The 19469-nt window shown below is 38.4% G+C and overlaps 1 long non-coding RNA gene across 1 annotated transcript; it reads left to right on the forward strand.

Annotated features, from left to right (window-relative positions):
* The first annotated feature begins 693 nt into the window (after positions 1 to 693).
* Positions 694 to 16418, forward strand: LOC110474680 (uncharacterized). Its single transcript, XR_002466142.3, has 3 exons — positions 694 to 820; positions 1316 to 1412; positions 14281 to 16418. It is a non-coding gene; the product is annotated as an uncharacterized LOC110474680 (long non-coding RNA).
* The last annotated feature ends 3051 nt before the right edge of the window (positions 16419 to 19469 follow it).

Raw genomic sequence — 19469 nt, forward strand, 5'->3', positions numbered from 1 at the left:
AGTTGAGGGTTGGTAAAGAAACAGTAACTGACCACAAGGGTGATACATATAAATGGGAATTGTGAGAGGAACACTTTGAGAGCACCTCATATGGCTTGCAAATGGGAATATATTAGCTCAGATCTCCCACATATATTTCTTCTGCTTTGGTTTTCTGTGCTTCTAAACCATCACTAAGATATCTTACTGATTCAGAGAAAAAAAAAAAAAAAAAAAAAGAGCAGTAAGTAAGATAGACGATCTGTTAAAGCGAAGGCTGCATTTTTAATAGCTATAACAACAGAACTAGGGGAAGCAATAGCTAAGTAGTTCATCCCTTCACAAATCTGTCAGGACACACTCTCTACATCTGCCAAAACAATGGTAGTAATGCAAAGAAGTGCCTAATATTATTAAGTCTGAAATACAGATGCAACAAAGAATTATCAACATTAGTACATAACCCTGCATAGCGAGGCCTCCTGGAAAATCTGCTTTTATCAGATTTTCCCCATTAACACCAGCTGATAATGTGGAAAAAGTCTTTTCCAGCCCACTTAAAATGAACCAGCCAAAATGCAATGCAAATAGAGGACTCCAGCAGCAAGAAACAAACTTGATGCCTATAAGTAAACTGAGATGAAGTATGAGTGAAGCAAAGAAAACAGCACTGACTGATCTGTCAAAAACTAGTAAGACCTCCAAGAATTTCTTCAGCTCCACCCAGATGTGATGCTGCTCATGTTAAACAAGAAGTGTATCTCCATTCCTTCCTGTGACTGCCATGTGCCTGGTGATCCAGTCCGCATGCTCTTTGGCACAGGATGCCTACTCCTCTCAAGTAAGTGACAATACTTTTTATAGAGACATTAGGACTTCTTTGGACAACTATTTCTACACAGGAGTACTTTAAAAATAGCAAATAAAACTAGCCATGAATGTCAATTAAGTAGCCTTTGGCATACTTTAATTCCTTTACTTTAAAGTGGGTGGCATAGCAATCTTTTTAGTGTTTATCACTGAGATTTCAAAGTGGACACAGAATTAGAATTTTAATTCATAAGTGTAATCATTCAGAAAGAAATGCATTTACCTATGCTGACTTTAAAATAAGTGTTTAGAAATTCAAGACTTCTCTTGTTTACGGGGAAGAAAGACTGATTGTCAGGGCTCCAAATTTAGGGATCACTCCTCACATCTATTGCTCTGCTGTCAAAAACTTAGATTTATTTTGTAAGCACAGACTGTATTAACAAATAAAGATGTTAAGCTTAATTCCAGTGAATTTTTCTCCTGCTTTATCCTGTCCTCCTGTACATCAAAATCCTTGCTCCAGCTTGCTGAAGTTCACCTGCATGTTTCCAAACACTGGAAATGCAGAGGAAACTGAAAAAGGGATTTAGCAACAACAGCAACAACAGGAACAACTAAAGGTAATCTTATATATAAATTTTTTAAATGTATGTAATTATAATACTAATTTCCTGAGCTCTTTCTTGAGGATACTCTATTGCCTGCAGGGGTCACTGTGACTTCCTCAGGCCTCTACTACAACTGAAATCAAAAAGAGCCAAAAACCAACAAAAAATTATCTAAATATAAGAAAACAGCTTTCTTTGTTCTGGTTTTTTGTTTTGTTTTGTTTAAATTATAAAATTGCCATCCCATCCTCAGAGCTTGTTATCAGAACTTTGACAAATTAAAGTAATACTCTTTCTCTGATGTTTCAGTGTATGGGCAACTACATGATTTACCAGCAAACTTAAAATTTGGCCTTCTCCACTTACCCCATGCTTTGCCAGTGTATTTCAATAAAGATGTCTTCAGTGTATTTCAAAGTAATCCTGGAGAGAAGCATCTGAGTAATCTAGGGGATGCCCAAAGCCTCTGCCTCCCCCCCACACTGGTGCTTGTGCAAGCAGAGCCTGTCAGACCCTTGCAGACAGATTGCATATGTCACCTTCCTGCATGCTGGCCCTCCTTCCACTACTTTTGTGCAGTAATAGTACAATAACTTTCCTGTACAGTGACTCTCTGTATCCGTAAAAAGAAGGGGTTGGGTTTTTCTCTGAAGATCACATCCCAAAGTCTTTGCTCAGCCCTTACCCTTGCAAAATCTCATTCAAATCAATGGATATTTGCATGAGAAAGCAATCACTTAAAATTAGACCTGAGTGAAATAAGGCTTGGTGAGGGAAAGGGGGAGGTAGTGGTGAGGGGTAATAGGTGCTTTCATTTCATGCAGCATAACATTTGATGCATTTGATGTGGTTTGCTATGATTTGGTCAATCAGATGATATAAATTTTTAGATTATTTGCCTGTTGAGGTAAATTGGACTCTGAAGAATTTTGTTATATGTTTTCTCCTTCCTTGAGGCTCCGCTTGCAAGATCAATATCTTTTGTTAATAAAATATAATCAAGATAAACACAATCAAGCAGAATAAATCACTCAGCCAGAAAATAAAAAGATACAATTCAATTGCCCACCCCAGGTCAACACAGTTCTCTGCTACCAAAGGTGCTGGACATTTGGCTTGACAGTGAATGATCCAGCTGATGAGAATGTGCCAGTAAGGTCTGAATCAAAAATGTAGGAGGGTGAAGGGGGAGAAAGAGAGAGAGAAAAAAAAAAAGACTGAAAGCGTAAAAGTTTAGGTCCAGCACTCTCTGCTACCTCATAAAAGTTTATTTGTTTTTCAAAGGTGCGGTGCAGGCACCCAATGTTTACATCTGACATTTAACAAGACATAATAACTTGAAGCTGCCTCATCATGTTCTGCAAGTGACAAGGGGTGACAATGAAGACAATTTATGTAGGGACCAAAGAAGTCTGTTCTGTAGCCCTTTTTCTGGTTGAAGATCTTGTATTTTATTGCTTCTCCACATAAAGCTTCCTGTTTATGCTTTATGCTGATGGAGTGAATTTCATCCTTCATAATTTCGCCTACCCTAGCTCAAGTCACTTAGGAAGCTTTTATGTAGATTTTACACTTAATTAACATAACCTCATCAGACTTGGTATTTTCTGGAATTTGCACAAACTGGATGTCTTAAGAAACCCTGGCTGAAGACGAAGTCGTAAGGATTGCTTTGCTGAGAAAGAGGAAAAAAAATATTGTATACAGCAAAAAGGCGAAGAAAAACTTGGATTAGAAGATGGATTTAGTGGGTTAAGAAGTCACAGAACTTTGACAAAGCACAACTTTACTAATACAAATAAGAACCCTGAGCTGCATTTGAATTCACATCACACCACACCTGGTAAGAATTAGTCTAGCACAGCATCATCAATCATAGTGTGGTTGTCAGTTTTGACATCCTTTAAGTCTACGTTGTATGCTTAATGACTACATTACAGAAAATGTAAACAGACACCAAACATTAAGGTATGCCCTATATATTTTTTTTAAAGTTGCTGTATATTTAAAATAAAAATAAAACAGCACCAATGGTGTTTTATATAGAGAGTGAATTAGTAAACTGTAAAACAAGCTGCTATAAAATAACCAGAAAAAATTTTCTTAAATGAAGAATTAAAAAAACCCAACAAAACAAAAACCACAAACCAAAAAAGCTTGAAATATTAAGGAACTTTGATTAACCCAATTAGGGAAAACAACAATTAATATTTAGAGGAAATAGACACACTCTTATATTTTGCTATTGTATATTTTTTCTCTGTCAAATATCATTAAATATTATCTTTACTATACTATCCTGTGAATTTTTCAGTTTGATATTGTGACCATGATTTACTAATAAGGACTCTGGAGTGACTTGTGAGCCCATTACAAGCCTTGTATTAATAATTCATAAGGGAAAAACATGCTGAAGAAGTGCTTGGGATCATGACCTAAGTGAAATGCCTGAGTTCAAACTAAAAATTTCCCAAATTCCGTTTTTATTATTAGCAGATTTCTAGAATTACAACACTTACAAGAAAGCTTTCAGTTCTGCAGCTCAAAAGGTTGACCAGGTATTATGACTATAAGGCCCCTTGTCTCATTTGCTTGTGTGATTTGTGATTAAAACTTCCACAGACTTCAGCAAGTGCAGGATCAGGTCCCTCAACAACTCATTCAGGGCGAAGCTTAATTTGAGATTTTAGTGAGTGTTTATTTTCTGGCTCAACAGCAGTATATTTTGGAAGTGTGAAAAATGTATGCAAAGAAGGGTCAAAATCCAGATGTAAGAATGAATAGCAAGAATACATTCAAAGGGTACAGGAGAAGTGAGAACTGTAAATACATCTGTGATTTGGTCTATGAAAGGTAATGCTATCTCTTTACTGAAACTGCGTTGTACATTCTTGTGATATGTATGTAACTGCCTCTGCAGAGAAATTGAAAAGGTTTTAAAATAAAAAAACCTCACTTTTTCTTTGTAAATTGGTTTTGTTAAGCTTCCAAAGTAAAAAGAAGAGCCAGAAAACAATGTTTTATTTTAAGTCATTTGAATAATCTTCCTCATTTCTGTGATCTATCACTCACAGATAAGAAGCACCTTGCGAATTTTATTATTTCTACAAAATAGATCTTATTCAATTAGCAACTGTCACAGAAAAAAAACCAGACAATAAACCTCCAGATCTGATTAAAATGGAAAGAAACTTTGAGTGAAATGCATGATATTGAAAACTGTTATATTTCTTTGAAAATGAGCATTCTTACAGAAATTACTTTCAAAGATTTTACTGAGCATGAATTAAAGACCCAAAGTTGGTTTAATTTTAGTAATCAGGAACAAAATTTGAATTGGGAACTGCCTCAGATATTTGTAGTTTTCATTTAAATATTTGTTTTAGGAATAATAATGTTTCAAAGCTTTGAAGGAATTAATGTATTTTTGGAATTTTGATTTATTCACTTAGGACCCCCAATCATTTCTAGAACAAGGAAACAAACAAACAAACATACAAAAAAAAAAAAAAAAAAAAAAAAAGAGAAGCATTCTCTTTACACAGATTCCAACTTTATTAAACCATACCAGCCCAGAGAAAGAAACTTCACAATTTCCTATATCTCAGTTTGTAAATGATAATTTTATTATTACAGCATAAATTATATAAAATAATACAATTAAAATACTTCTACATGTTTGATTACCACAGGTCTGGATTATTATTTAAAGTTGAGATTCTTTTCACAAATATGTGTGTGGGTGGCACAGTAACAAAGTTTTGAATATTAATTACTATTTTTGTAAAGCAATTCTCATAAGTCTTTGGTCTAAGCCAACAGTCCTTAGTCAAGCAAAACAACATGAATGCTGTGGGAGTTTTACCTAGCTCAGTACTTCCATCTCCTTAGAGATCAATAAATAATTAAAAATTTTATCTTACAAGCCACTGTGTTTCAAAATTGACTTATTTTAAATTAATCTTTGCTTTACCTGGAGAAATGGTAGAGAATTTCTCCCCTGCCTTTGTGCCTGCACCCCCTTAGAAAAGTGTGTGCAGGCAGTGTCCTGCATTGCTATATCCAGCCCCAGTTTGGTTCTGAAACAGTCCCATTTTTGGATTGCTTTTCCTTTAACAACCTGATTACCCTGCACGATTTACTTCCACAGTTCCAGAGCTCCTCATTACTAATTCCAATAGCAAAAACTTGCCAGAACCCCTGAGAAGCAAACCTTCAAATCTAGAATTAAATAACAGAATATATTACACATTGGACATTTTCAGGGAAACTTTACTTGAGGGGAAATAAATACAAACATCTTGTTCTGTGATCTGTAAGTAAATTGCTTCAACTGCTGTGCTGCTCCTAGAAAAGCTTTTGACAATTATGTCTTTTAAGCCAAAGTTTTAACAGTGTATTTCTGAGGCAGGCATACATACTTCATACAGTATTAATAAAGGGTTTCCTGAATTAATGAAAACGTGCTGTATTCTCATATAATGAATAAGCACCTAATTAAAAGCACAGTAAAACCAGATATTAGTGTGGGGTTTTTTGGGGGTTTTATTTTGTTTTTTTTTTTTTTTATTAATATCTATTGTATTACTTTGGCCTTTAATGTGAGCCTCTTCAGCTGACTGATGCCCAAAGGGGAGCTAACAAATCGCTCAGCTGGTGGCTGACACTGGTCCTGAAGAAAGCTAGTAAGGAACACTTTGCAGTCTTTCAGAGCCTCTACACCAGCTGTCACCCAGCTATGGGTGCTGAAAAGCTCCTGTCACTTCATCCAAAGGGATTTACTTGGTCAGAAGGAAAATTTAAATACAAAGCATGCAGCTAAGAAGCTAGTGAAAAGGATTATGAGTGCACAAGAGCACATGTGTATAAGACACTAATACATCTTTAGGAAATTCAGATCCCCAAAGCCAGGATTACTGCCAGAGGCAGGGTGGTATACGTACGCTGGGACCTTTACCATTAGAGTTATTATCTCCCCACTATTCAACTTTATACGTCTTTCATCATGTGTGTGTGTGTGTGTGTGTGTGTGTGTGTATTGGGGGGGGGCGGGGGGAGTCTTGGTGGTTGTGAGGAAGAGGTTGTTTTAAAAAAGGGGAGCAGGAAAAGACATTACCGACCTGTTATTCTGGAGAATTCACCTGCATTTAAAACAATTTATAGCTTTTTATTTATCATCTACTTCTAAACATGTTGTGTGTATGTGTGTGTGCACTATTGTGCAAATGGACCCAAATGTCCAGCTTAATTGTTTAATCACGACTAAAGCAAACAAAGCAGGGCATCTTACGCTCAGCATCAGAGCTGCTGAGTGGAGGAGTTGAACATGCAGGAGAGGTGCATGGCAGGAGAGACCTGCCCAGACAAGGCGAGGCTGATCTGTGTGATCTGGCCATCTTTGCAAACTGACACTGAAGAAAATGGCACGCTAGACCTGCTAGCTGAGCTTGAAGGGCAATGACAGTGGGAAGAATATAGTGCTACAGAGAGTTGGAAACGCTGTGCTGGAAAGAGTTGAGGGAGGGCAATGGAGCGTCAACTCTAGCCTTCTCTTCTTGTTCCTTTTATTTATTTACTTTTAAAATTTTCTCTCATAAATGTAATTTTAAAATCACCAAAAGGAAAAAGAAAGGAGTAGAAAATATGAAACAGAAGAGTAACGTCTATAAAAAACTTACATTTTTTTTTAGCCAGCTTAACAGTGCAGTCACACTCGACTCGGAGCAGCACCTATGCTGGCTGGCCTGTGGCACGGTACTGCTATTATTCTATGTTAATAGAGCCCCTGGCTTGACCTGCTGGATGCAGGAAAGTTGATGATGATGCCAAATTGTTTAGAGGAGGAACAGAAGGCGAGACCACAGCACGAGATACCGGCTAGCACTGGCGAGCCCCGGGGAGGGCCACGCTGGCGGTGGCTGCTGTGGGCCGGGTCCCGCAGCCCCGGCTGGGTCCCGCAGCCCCGGCTGGGTCCCGCAGCCCGGGTTGGGTCCCGCAGCCCCGGCTGGGTCCCGCAGCCCCGGCTGGGTCCCGCAGCCCCGGCTGGGTCCCGCAGCCCGGGTTGGGTCCCGCAGCCCCGGCTGGGTCCCGCAGCCCGGGTTGGGTCCCGCAGCCCCGGTTGGGTCCCGCAGCCCCGGTTGGGTCCCGCAGCCCCGGCTGGGTCCCGCAGCCCGGTTGGGTCCCGCAGCCCCGGCTGGGTTCCTCACCCCGGTTGGGTCCCGCAGCCCCGGCTGGGTCCCGCAGCCCCGGCTGGGTTGATCACCCCGGGCTGGGTCCCGCAGCCCCGGCTGGGTCCCACAGCCCCGGTTGGGTCCCGCAGCCCGGGTTGGGTCCCGCAGCCCCGGTTGGGTCCCGCAGCCCCGGCTGGGTCCCGCAGCCCCGGCTGGGTCCCGCAGCCCCGCTGAGGCGGCAGCGTGACCGAGACGGGGGGAGAGCAAGGCAGGACGGCGAGCGGCTGAGGGGAGGAGGGGATGCAGGCAGGCAGGAGGACTGCGGTGCGGGGTTCAGCTCCTGCGGACAGTGGTGAGGCGTGGGAAGGTGGCAATGAAACGTGGAAGGTTTAATGGAGAAATCATAGTTTTGGGGAAATTCTCCGCGTAGAGCCTTCAGGAACATTAGCATTATATGCCTTACAAAGCAGGAGGTTTAACAAAAAGTGCTACACAGCGAGAACCAGCTGCCTTTAGAGGTCACTAGAACATCACTGCAGTATTTACAAATTTTCCATGAAGGATTAGAAGTTAGTCTAAAGCCCTATATACACTATATACAGTTCCAGTGGATGCTGTATACTATTATCTAAATTTCTTCACATAGACTATCATGTATCTGCCCCAGCAAAGCTGATTAGTGAAGCAGCTTGACTCTGACATATCCTTTATGCCAGCCACAAGCTGCCTTGCACAGCCACCTTATTCACTGTGGAGACAGGCCTGAAGCAAGATTGTAACACAACAAATGCAAATGAGATGAGCCTTACACCACTTAAACTGAGATGGCTATAATATGTAACAGCTTAATGTGCCCACAGAAGTGATTGATGCCCCCTCCATATCTCTAAAGAGCTTCAGTTTTGATGCACCCTGTTTTTAACTAATATTTCTTATTACTCCCCTTCCTGGCAATGTTTTCTTTTTCTTTTTCTTTTTTTTTTTTTTTTTTTTCTTTCGATGTAGGGAAAGGAGGAATAAAACAAAATGCCAAACAACTTATCAAAGCTGGTTGTCTATCTCCAGATCCTGACTTATGAAAACAAAAATTTGAAGGATCCCTTAAACAGCTCTTAGCAGCTTGTTTAGATTATTCCAGCAGAAGTTTGGTCCTTTGTAAATCAGTTATCTTTGATATTAAGCTGGAAAGAAGCAAGGAAAAATATTAACTGGAAAGAAGCAATGCTTGTAACCTGACAAACCGTTTGTCTTGGGGCAACAGAGTCTTAGGGCTCAGTGAGCTATTGCCATTAATCCAAACAGACCACAGCCCCACAGTCACTCTGCCTGATTAGCATATAGCCATGAATTTAAGGAAAATTTCAGACAAATCTAAAAACCTCTACTAACCTAGCTGGCTATACATTTCTAATCAGAATTCTTTCCCTGTCCTTAAAATAAGCAGAAAACAGATTTCTCCATTTCCCCTAAAATCAATCTTTCACTTTATCTGTCAGTTGCTTTCTCCCAATTAGTATTCCAAATTCATTTATTTTTGTCATAAATTAAATTTTTTTACGTACCTTGGCACGAGTTTTTCATTCAATACTTGTGAGTAATGTGACAGACTTAACGTTGTGTTGCTTAGCAGTAATAATAATAATAAAAAAGTAACTTTGTTAATGAATTGAGATGAATCAAAAATGCCTTATTAATTATTGCTTGCCTAGTAGGCTAAGCTTTGGCTCTTCACCTCACTGGCCCAGAGAACATTTCTTGCCTTTGGCCATGTCGGAGGGGCTCATTAAAACATCTCTTGGGAGCAGAAAGAAATTGTTAGTGAAAAGCAATGGTCAGTGCCTCAGCTAGAACCCAGAAGGGAAGGGAATCCCTCATCACTGAGAGCTAACAAGGCTGTATGTATTACACCTGTAATCAAACTGCTCCGAAAATGCCAGGAGACCACTGAGCTCTCTTTGTGATTGGTGAAGTTATCTGAAAATGCTGAATCCAATCCATAATTGATGTGCACACATACAATTACAAGCCTCCAGATATCAGTTAAAATGTTGCAGTTGCAAGCCTTAAGGAGTGGTAAACCTTAACATGCATGGCATAAAATAAGGTGTTTGACATAATAGAAGTGAACCTGTTTTTCTTCAATGCACTGTCAATTAAATTTTAATTGAATTTGCTACATTTGTTAACAGATGTAATTATAGAAAACCTTACTGAAAAACAATGATATATGGGTTGGCTTGGGTATCTTGTAGATATTTTGTGAATCAAGGCTGGGGCTTTTCACTTTCACATTTTGTGAATTAATTTGTGTGTTTAAATAAAGATCTACATCACTGCTTTGCCTAAGGTAAGTAAAATTTGCTATGACATGCAATATGACCTTGGGATATTGAAGTTTGAGAATTTTACATGTCCTAAGGTGAAAACTGGTGCCTCTTGAAACCTTGCATTTGTTTCTGGCCTCCGTATGATCTCCTAGAATAGTCAGAATTACAAATTGTTTTCAAGGCTTGACTTCCAAGTAAGTCACCCTCTAGTAGATGAGATGATGAAATTTGAGATGAAAGATAGCTTAAAATGAGTTCAACAGATAACTTTACAAGTCAATGGTATAATATTCTCCAAAATATTATATATACTGACTACAGCTCATCCAGTCAACCTCAGAATTAGTCTTTTCCTTAAATTTTTTATATTTGTTTCCTTCTTGGTTATTATATGAGAAAAAACCCTGTCTTTTAATGTGATGTATAAGCAGATAAGCTTATAGAGAAGCTGAAGATTCTAATAGCTCTGGGGAGAGGATGGCAGGACAGTGGGAAGGCTGTACAATGATAAAACAGGAAAATGCAAGTGGAGAAGAGATGATGTAGAGTCACTCAGCTACCCACCATAAATATTTTGGAGTTTAAAATGGGACAATTACCATGAGCTTAAGATGGGACAATTATCATTGCTGCTCAAGAGGGCTTCCCTAATTTGTGAAGTACTTTGATGTTAAAAATGATAGATAGATAGATAGATAGATAGATAGATAGATAGATAGATAGACAGACAGACAAACTGATGCCTGGATCTATTGGAAATGGACTACAACATGAAGGTTTACTGCGCTCTGTCTGGTGATACTGTTTATGCTGCATCTGACTTGGTGCTCTTCTAGGCAGTTACAAAAATAAACTAAAATGTATTGGCCATTAATGAACATGAATCACAGAATGCCTCTTTCCAGTGCATCAGTCAGTGTTTGGAAAGCTCTCTCTTAACCATGACGTGAAGGCTTGCTACTGCCCAGCCTCAACTGCTTCAAGACATGCTCCCTTAAGTCAGGTGGACAGGCTGTCTTTATAGACGCTGGAAAGAGACAGTCATGCAAATTGTCCCACCTGTCTTAGAGGGGCAGATTAGTGCTTCATAGGCAGTGGAGTCCACTTGAGGCTGGAGAAGGCAAAGGATTCTGAATCCTACCTAAAATGGCTTGTCTTTTTTTTTTTGGTTGATTTGGGGCTTTTTCTTACTGTTGTTTAGTTTCAGTTTTTTGGTTTCGTTTTTCTGTTGCTATTTGTTGTTGTTTTCTCTTTGCTTTTTCAATATTTAATTTGTAATCTTACTAAAGCCTTCATCATTAAAATGTTTTTCTGTCTGGATTTTTGTTTCAGCAAGCCTTCATTTCACATTATCTTTTAATTGTAACTTTTAAAGTACTGCAGTGAACTGGAAGGTGAGAGAAGAAAAAATACTGATCAAATACCATCTCAAAGGGTTAGACTGAGAGGTGTAGACAGAGTTCAAATACCTACTGACATTTATTTGAAGGCACATTTAGTTTTCTGTTTTATTCTTATACACAAGATTGAAAAGAGGAAATTATACAAAACTGCTGACCCTGGGAATTTTTTAAATGTAATAAACCCCTTTTTCCTTATTATTCCTAAACTGTAAGGAAGATAGATGAGACCTGAATGATTTTCAAACTGATACCACTCTGAAATTTCATTCCACCACCCAAATTGACAGCATAAACACCTACTTGTTGAGAGGATTGAATATTTGACTAGAAACACCATTTCAGTGGTAGAAGTCCTTTCTACTTGCTTCTGTAGAAATAGAAAGCAAAAAAAAAAAAAAAAAAAAAAAAAAAAAAACACCAAAACAAAACAAAACTGTCACCATCCTCTAAAAGGAACTTCACCAAGTTTGTGGCAAGACCTGTGTGGCCTAATTTGCAGCCCTGTCCTATTATTAAGAGAATATAGATCCAGGGCCAAATTCATCCTCCATAAGGCCCTAGCTATGTTCAGATCACACGAGATGTGAATTTGACCTGTGGACTGTGATGATGTAAATGGCAAATGCTGAGGAAATGCAGAAAAGTAGATTTTCCCCACCTTTGCCCTGTCTGCATTCCAGGGCTGACAGTGGCTCATCTGTGCAATTCAGAACACCTCAAGGCTGCTCTAAGCTCCACTGGCTAGTAGCATCCTTCAAGGTAGTTTTGTGCCTCTGAGAATGTTACCATTATATATGGGCTCTGGCCATGGGGTCTGCAGTACGGTGGAGTCAGAACAGATCCTTGGCTCCTCTGCACTTGAGGATCCCCTGGCTCCAAGGTAATTCTCCAGCCTCCATTAGGGCAGTTTTCCAGGATCATTGCCCTGCTGGATTCAGAGCTGTGTTCTGCTTATGGAGTCTCACCCTTACCATTACATGTTAAAAAGATTAAGGGATGTTAATTTGTCGCAGAGTTTGTATTTCCAGATCATGAAAAGATTTCTGCCATGCCTGCTTTTGGCCTTGGCATTTGCAAGGTACTTCTGTCCACTCTCCGTTGGTCAAATTTTGTCCGAAGATGACCTTAACTTTTGAAATATTGCCTAATATATGTGTTTGTAATGCTTGGAATAATTTAGAAAAACCTGCATCTACTAAGTCTTTTAATCAACTGAGGGACCGGCAATATCAGTAATCCGTGACTACTATTATATCAATGCACAAATAATAAACAAAATAGCAATTAGAGACGTGGTAAGAGGAAAACTGACAGATGTCAATTATTACCTTGAACTCCATGATTGTGGGTACATCTACATGTAATGCATATGCATGTTCATGTAACAGGGTACATGCAGCTCTTGTACATCCAGGTGTAACAAGCCTTATACACATAATGATGTATACATGGTACAGTTTCCGATCAAAACAAATAGAGCCCCAAAGTGACCACTTAAACTGCAAGCAAATGATGCTTCCAGCCTGTGGTCCCTGCTCTGAATACAAGCAGGTGAGGAATGGTGTTAAATGCTTTTGATGTTGCCAGCTCCCATTTGCCACCCAACTTTTTTCTCCTCCAAAACCTCTTAACAAACTTCAAAGGCATCCTTGCTTCTTGCCTTAATCCAGTGCACTGAGACCTCTAGTTCAAAGAACTTTCCTTAAACCCTCTTCTTAAACTGCAACCAAAACTTTTTCTTTCCTTTCCACAAAGTAGCAATTACAGCTCTGTTGCGTGGCAATTGGGCTTGGGCCGATCAGCTCCTGCTATTAATTAATCTCACAAAGGGGGCTCATTTCCTGGCATTCAAATTGACAAGAGAGCAGAGAACAGAAAGCCCTTTCAAAGCAGTTCCAGTTAACTGAGGGAAGAGGTATCAGAAGAAAGAGCCCCACAGTATTTGAGGTAGAGGGCACATTTGATACTACCTATGCTTGCTACTGATTGAGTGATTTTGTTAAGGAGAGCTCTTTACCAATCTTTTACCTGCAAAAAGTTCAAGAGCAAGTAAATGCAGTACAATTATTGCTAAATTGTGGCAAAGAGGCTTCATAGGCCAGGCTTTTGGTTTCACTCTCCCAATGCATCTTCAGCAGCATTACACTTACTTAACACAGAAAATGTTCACTTTACTAACACAGAAAAGCTCTTGGAAGAAGGGGGAGGGGGGCAGAGGAGGTGGGGGAGATGAAGAGGCAAGAAAGAAGAATAGCAGACAAGAGATTAAAGCTTTTTATTCAGTATCTCTTTCGTATTCAAATTGTGCTAAGGGCTCTGTGAAAGTTAGAAGCAAGCTTGTTCAGGAGGGCTTCTAAAGTGTGTACATGGATTTCATGGGAATAGAAAAGAAGCCACGGACTGGGTAATGAAAGAAAGATAAGATGTCCTATATAAAGCAACTCAAGAGTGGTTCAATTACTTCAGCAAACCATCAAGCAAGCTTTGAAGATTTGAGGAAACACTGTTAAAATGTAACAAAAAACTCATGTTGCAGGTTTTGTACCATTACATGTTTGTATACTGTGTGAATTTCTTAAACTATATTCCCTCTGTGAACGTTGTTTACCACTTTGGGGTTTTTATTATTATATTCCTGGAAGAGCTATGCTTGTGTGGAAGAGTTATACAAAATGAAACATTCATTTTTGATCTTTATATCTATGTGAAAGGGAGTGTGCCGTAAAAATATGGCATCATTGTTTACAAAAATAAGCCTGGGAATTAAAGGTGTGCAGCTGACAGTTTCACATATTTCTCTTTGCAGTTAAAATAGCCCTCCTGACATAGGCTAAATTGTACGAGAAATAACCAATTCCTTTCACCCTGGGAAAGGTCTGAACTGAAGAATATACCTGCTATAAAAATACAAGTCTGCAGTTTAGAAAATACCTATTTTTAATTGCAGCTCTCTCTCTCTCTGTCTCCTTTCCCTCCCCAGTTCTCTGTGTCTGAGACTTGACAAGTAACATCAAACGTGGCCCAAGAAGAAAGCGAACCAACCATGGCCTGCAGCATCCTTCAACCAGAAGTCATCTTTAGTCAAGATTTGCTACCTAATTTGTAGTGTTTCTGTTTGTACTCTTTGAGCAGAAGTCCTAAAATTCTTGTGGTATAAAGCTTTACTGGTTTCTGTCTGGTAAGATACAATGAGAGTGATGGAATGCTTTAACTCTTGTAGCAATTGTCAGCCACCACCACCCTGGTGCTCTGGCTTCAGAAACCTAGAGCTGAGACCAGTATTTCATTGCTCCTGAGTTTATGTCATGTTTTTTATTGTATTTTGAATAGTATATCTGTAAAACTCCACATTTAAAGAGCAGCTCAATTCTCTTCTGTGCCAAGTGTCCTGAAACCCTGCTAAAATTTCCTTTGCAGGTTAATGGGTTTTTCTTATTTAGTTGGGTCAAATAGATGGCAATGCTATATCATGTCAAGAGAAAGACAAGGATGTTTTTTGAATCAAAACAAATAAAAACAGTTTACAGGTCCTTTTCTCACAAGAGAAAAAAGGAATGTCACCAGAAAAACTCATCAACTTATGGAGGTAATGAAAACAAGGGAAAAACAAAACCTAGAAAACAAAGAAAACCTGCATTTTCTAGCCCATGATCAAGGAAAGTTTTATAAAATAATTCAAAAGCAATATATTTTTTCAGTGAAGTGTCAAAGATCTCATGGTTCTCTAAAAACTCAGGGAATTAACTGGAGATTTCAGATGGTCATTAAAATACAGCGCTGCTCACTTTACTCAGTATTTGGCAGTTCTGTTGCCTTCACAGACACGCAGAGAAAGGTTGTGGTTTGCCCTTTAGTGATTTAAACTCTTAATACTGCATGATGAAACCACCTGCAGTAAGCAATTCCATTTCTCCAGTGAGTCTCTGAATGTTTGCTGGCACTGGGATGCAGTGGTGCTGGTGTCCCACTGGTTAGATCCTCAGCTTTTCCTTGAAAGACAGGCTACTGAAAGGGACTGTGAAGAGAAGTAAGAGAACTGAAGTATTTGGCAAACCATTAAACAAAGGAGGAAATTACTTTGATACCAAAAAGCAAATACTAGGCATACTTGGAACATCATTTAAAAGCAGCTTTATTCAAAATAAAAGTTAACACAGAAATCAAAATCATATTCAAACATTTTCAAAATTTTTTTAATTAACCATATAATTTTAAGAAGAAAAGGTTTTTATTTTAAATTAAAAAGCACCAAAAATCCTAAAAACCTATAAGAAAGAAGTATGTCTGTTTAGACATGCCAGAAAGAAAAAATCATATTTTGAATTAACTAGAATTATCATAAGTTGGGACTCATGAATTTAACACCATCTACTCTCCTTCATCCCTAAAGGAAGTTCTGTCAGCCACAAGGAAAGGACAGTGAAAAAATTAAGAATAAGGACAATTTCTGTGTTGTAATGAACATTCTTTTTTCCTTAATTTTTATGATGGGCATATGCTGGCAAATACAGATGCAATTAGGACTGTTCTGCTACTATCTTTTTTCAATTTCACCTATTCCCAATGATTTGTTTTTTCCTTTCCATCTCTTATATATTAATATGTTTATCTCTATACTTTATTCTTCAGTAACTTAGATCCTACCAGAATTACGTCAGTTCATCCTTAATAGCTTATCTGTTCTATCATGCAAATGGTCACAATATCTCTCAAACCTATCAACTTAGTAGATTTCACATACATGCATTTTACATACACTGACAGACATGAATCTTTTCATGGTGTGTTTGGAGTTCTGCTTCATATATTACCTTTTTCAGTGGAGCAACATCGTGAGTGCACTTTCACCCTTGCAGCAAAGTAAGAGAACTACATCAAAATTTAGGCAAACTAAGTTTTCACTTACAGTTGCAGCCACTTATTTTGAATGTCTTAGTAATACCTGTCAGTACCTCTATCACCTCCAGTGAGGAAGTGAGAGATGATCTTTAGTTACACTTGCAAGAGAATTGTGTTTCCCTGGCTTCTCTTGTCCTTGTGTACTCTTCATGTCCTACTCCTTCTCTCTCTATTCTTTTCCTTTACCTGACTAATTTAGATTGCATGCTTATTGAAGCATTACTCCTGTCATTTTATGGGTACTATCTAGCATAGAAAAATGCTAGTCAACTTGGATTTCTATGTATGTACATACTTCACCAGAAATGTGGCTTTCTTGAGTTCCAATAAAGTTAATTACAAGTTTTCCACTGACATGTATGTGAATTAAATTAGGTATCAAATATAATGGATTTTTTAAAATTAAATATAAGTGCCTATATGGAAAGGGCTCTTTGAATTCTCTTGTTTTAGACATGCCAGAAAGCAAAGTAATTGTCAGATTGTCTGAAATTCTTTCTGATTTCTGAAATTCTTTCTGATTTCTGAAAAAGAAGAATTTTCACAGGAAATAAATAAAAAGCTTCTGATTAATTGGCCAACAAAGCAAAAGTCCTTCTCTCTTCCTAAAATGAGCAGTTCTTTATCAGCTGAATAAAATTGTCTGGGGCAATTTTACTGGTTCTGAACTTGATATAAAGACAAATACCATTCTTGAGAGACTATAAAGCATACCTTTAGATCAATAGAGCATAGGAAATCCTCCAGAGATACAGTCTTGTTTATGGTCAGAGAAGCCTTTTTGGGGATGGATAGGGAGAGTTTCACAGTATTCAGGCTCATTAGAGTAAGTATCAGCCTAGAGGAGCCCTAATTTCTTTGAGACTGCAAAAGAGATTCAATTGAAACCTAAGCCCTTTTTCAATTGTGGTACTGGAATAATAGATTCTATGGCAAGTATCTTGGAGACGGTGGAAACGGCTGCTCCTTTTTTTATGCATAATTCACTGATTAACATCTGCCTGATTGAACCCTTATAAACTTGGAATGGACTGAAATTTTATTGAGTAGGCTTGCTGAAAGGTCTCTGAAATACATGTATACGATGCCTGTGGGCATGTAGATGGGCAAATAAGTGGGACTTCATCAGGCATTCTGCCATCTGAGGACTATGTTATCAGGTGGTAGGTGTCCCTCAGTTCATTTGCTATCCCTTGCACTTGGACAGCAAAAATTACTGGAGCAATAAACCTGTCACAGCTATCACTGAAGATTATCTGAGCTTTTACAGAGGGCAAATAAAATTTTAAACTTGGAAAGTCTGTATAAGTCCTTTTTGAGACAAGAAAAAGAGAAATGGATATATGAGTAAAAGTTTTTAAAACAATACATTAAAAAGATGTTCTAGCAATTCAGCTATAGTTAAAGCAAGTTATTCTATTCAATGGTGTAATTACTTGCCATGTTCTGCTTTACAGCACCTTGAAAGTGAACTCACTAGTAGCACAGTATGGGATTCCAATGCCTGTATTCACACTGAATGGTGTCTTATTGAATTCCAGAGCATCATCATAAATTAAGGGAGTAACAACTTTTAGAGTGTTAAAAGAGTTAGACTCTGCTCCCCTCTCCTGCTCCCATGGCTTATTATGCAAACCACTCAGGAAAGCTAAAAGCAGGAAGCACCAGGACTTCACTCAGCAGGATACAGATGCTCACTGGGATGCTCAGCAAGGTAAGTGGGTGTGTTTCAATACTTGCTTGATCCAAATTCTTCAGTCTGACCAAATAAAAAACCTTCAGGTTTGGATCAAATTAACCACACCACACCACCATGTATTAATGAAGATAAAGTACACCCATGGAGGTCATCTGGCTCAGGAGAGATACCTGAAGAGTGGGAGAGAGAACAGAGGTGATGCATACATAAAACTAGACAATGTTGCCAGCTGAATGGGAGGGAAAATGTAAAGTAACTAAGAGAATATGAGAAATGAGTCTCTGACCTGGCTTGTTTTCCTGTTGCCAGCCTTGTATAAATACTGCATCATCATCGCAACAGGACTAGAAATTTGGATGGTGATCACTAAATACTGACAATGTTATCAGTGTGTGGTAATTAGAAAAGCACCTGTGTAATGTGATGGCATACAAAAGTTCAATAGCCCTTAAAATTTCTCTATTTTTCATGGTGATGGACAGGTCTATGTTATTGGTGTATAGTAAAGTACACAGCACAAGTAGTGCTGTATATGTACATGCTTCTGTTCATTTATGTAGTAAGATTGAACACTTTATTCAAAAGCATCCAATTACTTTTGTCTCTTATATACTATTATTTGAAAACTTGTATATCTCATTTGTTACAATCATAACAGCACATGAGTAGATGATGAGCATGTGGGAAGGTAGTGACTTTCTTTCAAGGTATAACCAATATATCCCTCTGAGAAATATTTCTACTGTGACTGTAGAATTACAGCTGAAGTCCTTGTTGGATCTAGCCGAAGATCTTGCTTTAAGATGAAGACCTTGTTTTGAGATCTAATTGATCTTAAAAAAGGGAAGCTCATGACTAAAATCTGAACCGATACTTACATCTGATATCTGGGGGGGATTTTTCACACACCTGGACTATAAATACTGATTTTCTAGGAAAAATAAAAAGATAAAACACCTAGAGAAGAGGTATCCGTGTTACAGTTATTTACAAAGCCACAGAGAAAAATGCACTGAAAACCACAGTTTTGAAGTTCCCTAGGCAAAAATGTTTTATTGTACATGGTGTAGACAACTGATGCTGACAACTAAGACTGCTGAGAGTAGGTGTTGAATGTTTATAAAGGCATTTTTATTGACCCACTTCTAGAAAGGTAGTAAATAAATCAAAGCAGGAACCTACAAGACCCTTCAAATAGTGAAAGCAAATGCTCTGACCCAGAGATTAGAGTTTACACTGCCTAATTGTTGTTGTGATGTTTTGTTTTGTTCACTGTGCCTACATATTGCTGTGGTTTACTGCTAGGATTTTGTCTGATTGTAAGGTATCAACTTCAGAGTGTGGTGTTGGGTATTTGCCTTGCACACCTTGGCTTTACTCATCCCCCTAACCTGAAACAAGGAAATAAACTGAGCAGAAGTGATGACCCCACTTATATGACTAACTCCATTAAGGAAGAAGCATAAGGAATATGGGAGTAGCTGGTCAGTTCTGTGACAATTTAATGGCAGTGCTGTTTAAAAATGTACTGCATTAAGAGTTCACTCTAAAAAAGCAAATTGCCTATATAC

Source organism: Lonchura striata, chromosome 2 (genome assembly GCF_046129695.1).
Source record: "Lonchura striata isolate bLonStr1 chromosome 2, bLonStr1.mat, whole genome shotgun sequence".
NCBI lineage: Eukaryota > Metazoa > Chordata > Aves > Passeriformes > Estrildidae > Lonchura > Lonchura striata.